Here is a 3,905-nt window from a genome sequence, read left to right as displayed (position 1 = left end):
ATGATTCGATCGAAGCCTACGTATCTCCCCAGGGTGCTAGCTCCCTTGCAGAGATGGCTTTTGATGGCTGAAGTCCTCCCTTTCAATCAACTCTTGAATGCTTAGGGAGGAGGAGGAAGAAAGACGGATCAAAGGGAACAAGAACAAAACACTTTCAGCCTTTTTCCCTTTTCTTTTGTTTGCACCAAGAATGAAGAAGGAGGAGAGCCACCAAGGATTCTTCTTCCTCTTCTCTTGCTTGCAGATGAAAGGAGGAGGAAGGGGGTCCTATTTGCTGCCGTGAACACCAAAAGAGGGATTAGAGGAGGGGCCGAACCCCTCCTCCTTTTATTTCTCCATGAGATAAGGATGAGCTCCTTATTTTTAGGAGCTCACCCTTATCTCCCCAATTCGGCAGCAAGGAGGGGCTTACGCCCCTCCTTTTTCTTCCACGCACTTCCCAAGGGGAGGGGCGTGGGCCCCTCCCTCATATCCCATTTTATTAGCCATTTAATCAAATTAAGTGGCAAGATGGTTTGGGTTCATTTTATGAGTCCAATCCTAGTCAAAATAGGATTTTTATGAACCCATTTCAATTTCCTCCAATTCCTAATCCAATTAGAATTTAATTGAGCCATGACTCTATTGAACTCTTCAATCCTAATCTAATTAGGAGTCATGAAATTAATTAAATTAAATTTAAAATTAATTAGGACTTAAAATAATCCTAATCTAATTAGGACTTATTAAATTTCAGCCCTAAGACAATTAGGACTTTAAAAATCCTATTCCAAATAGGATTCTAATTTAATTTGAAATCCTAATCCAATTAGGACTCCAAGGATCCTACTCCAAGTAGGACTCGTGATCAAGTCCAATTAATTAAATTTAATTAATTAAATTAAATTACAATTCGATTGCAATTGTTCTTTCTTCCAACCACTAACTCTTAGCGGGTTATCAATTTATCAATCTAATTGATTATTTGTGATTCCTAATCACATTCAACCATCGGATCGGTCAATACCACTAATGTGTGTGACCCCATAGGTTCTATTCTGACTGGTAGTGAGATATATTGCGATCTCTATCACAATATCATTGAAAACTCCTTTCAATGGGTTGAAACAATTTCAACTCAACTCATCAGGGTTTATCGACCATCAAGATGATCCCTGTGAGTCTCACCATCCACCAGTGACACCTAGCAGTATGTAGTGGCCACCCAGTAGAATAGAATGATGAACCTCTAGGTGCAGTTATCGTATGATACAGTCCTTCTATCGTGGATCCCTACAGACCGGAGGTCATGGATAACTCGTCAAACCCCGTTGTCTGTCATATGTCTAGATTTATTCGACTTGAGTTCGATAGTGGAAAACTCTTTCTCCACTTTATATTACTGCCCTGGCCAAGGTCTTAGAACTCAGTCTAATAAATCACATAGGATCACTCCTCTTCTATCAAGGTCGATAGATTCCATGTAAGTACATACTCTACTCCTACAGTGAACTTACTGCAGCCAATCTACACTACAAGGACCCATATGGCTAGAGACCATGTATACGTGTAGTCAAACTACAATAACCTCACTGTGAGTAGCCGAAGCACCGCAGGTCAAAGGACCAGTCATACTACTGCAACATCAAGCAAGTCACTGACGAGTGGATAGACATCCAAGTGACTTCTTGTCTTGGTCACGCTCAGTACCCTTGTTCTCTAACAAGTACCTGCACTATCACTTCAGTGTCCCTACACTGTGGACTCGAGTCTCGTCCATCCAGAAGATTAGTGATCTGTGCAATGATTGGATCGATCACCGTCCTCGTGATGATCCATTGATCAGGAGCATTTAGAAATTAATCACCAATGATACATGGCTCAAATTCTCAACTCTTGAGAATATGTATCATCATCTTATTAATTTCTTGGACGATTCATAGACACATAAACAATATGAATGAAAAAGATGCCCATTTATTATTCAATAATAATAAAGTCAAGTACAAATTTATGTCCTAGAATTAATAATGTGTCCGCCAGATTGGCTTCTAGGGCATACATCTAACAATCTCCCACTTGCACTAAAGCCAATCAGACATATATCTAAGTCCCATCTTCTCAAGGTGGGCTTCTGTCTTCTGCTGATTTAACTAATTAGTGAGCGGGTCTGCCACGTTGTCCGCAGAGTCTACTCTCTGCACCTCGACATATTTCTTCTCGAGGTATTCGCGTATGAGGTGAAAGCGCCGCTCTATGTGCTTGGACTTTTGATGAGACCTTGGCTCCTTAGCAAGAGCTATGGCGCCATTATTATCGCAGTAGAGTGTGATGGCATCCGATGGCATTACATCTAGCTCTGCAATGAATTTGTTGAACCAGAAGGCTTCCTTTGCAGCTTCAGAGGCGGTGATATACTCAGCTTCATGGTAGAATCAGCAATGATCGGTTGTTTGGAACTCTTCCAATTTACCGTACCACCATTGCACAAGAACACATATCCAGATGTAGACTTTCTATCATCAATATCAGTCATAAAATCTGAATCTATGTATCCTTCTATCTTTAACTCTGATGATCCTCCAAAAACCAAGAACAAATCTTTAGTTCTTCTCAGGTACTTAAGAATGTTCTTCACAGCTGTCCAGTGCTCTTCACCTGGATTCGACTGATATCTGCTAGTGACACTCACAGCAAGGGCTATATCAGGTCGTGTACACAGCATGGCATACATGAGGCTTCCTATTGCAGAAGCATAAGGAATCTGCTCATGCGTTGAATCTCTTCAGATGTGTTGGGGCACATCTTTCTGGAGAGATGAATCCCATGCCTAAGGGGTAATAGACCCCTCTTGGAGTTTTTCATACTGAACCTCTTCAGTACCTCCTCTATGTACATCTTTTGTGATAGGCCAAGCATCCTTTTAGATCTATCCCTATAGACCTTTATCCCCAAAATGTAGGATGCTTCCCCAAGGTCTTTCATGGAGAACTCTTTTGATAACCAGACCTAGACCGAGGTTAGAATAGGAATATCATTTCCTATCAGGAGGATGTCATCCACGTACAGTACGAGGAACACGACAGTACTCCCACTAACCTTCTTGTAAACACACGGTTCCTCTTCGTTCTTGATGAACTCAAACGATTTGATCGCATCATTAAAACGAGTGTTCCAACTCTGAGATGCTTGCTTTAGTACATAGATGGACCTTTGCAGCTTGCAGATCTTGTGATCACCATCACTGGAAGTGAAAACCAAAGGCTGCTCCATATAGATATCTTCATCAAGATATCCATTCAGGAAAGCAGTTTTCACATCCATCTGCCATATTTCATAATCATGAAATGCTGCAATGGCAAGTAATGTTCGAATGGATTTCAGCATGGCTACAGGTGAAAAGGTCTCCTGATAGTCAATGCCTTCGCGCTGACTATACCCTTTCGCTACTAGCCTTGCCTTATAGGTCTCTACCTTTCCATCCGAACCTATCTTCCTTTTATAGATCCATTACATCCAATAGGTACTATACCTTCTGGTGGATCTACTAAGGTCCAGACTTGGTTGGAATACATGGAGTCTATCTCTGACTTCATGGCTTCCAGCCATTTCTCGGAATCGATATCAGATATCGCCTCGTCGTAGGTATTGGGATCCTGTACATGTTCCCTATCTCCCATGAGGAACATTTTCCTCGGTGTTCTCTACTAGTATACCTAAGTATCTATCGGGAGGATGGGAGACCCTACTAGATCTATGAGGTGGAGGAGGTACTACGTGTACTGGCTCTGTATGAATAGGTTCTATAGGATCCATGACTCGTTGCTTTTTAGAGACTCTCTCTTCAAGCTCAATTTTTCTCCCACTGCCTCTATCAAGGATAAACTGTTTTTCCAGAAAGACGGCATGTCGGCTCACAAACACAT

This window comes from Phoenix dactylifera, unplaced genomic scaffold, assembly GCF_009389715.1.
Source record: "Phoenix dactylifera cultivar Barhee BC4 unplaced genomic scaffold, palm_55x_up_171113_PBpolish2nd_filt_p 000635F, whole genome shotgun sequence".
Taxonomy (NCBI): domain Eukaryota; kingdom Viridiplantae; phylum Streptophyta; class Magnoliopsida; order Arecales; family Arecaceae; genus Phoenix; species Phoenix dactylifera.
Note: the sequence above shows the minus strand (reverse complement) of the source record.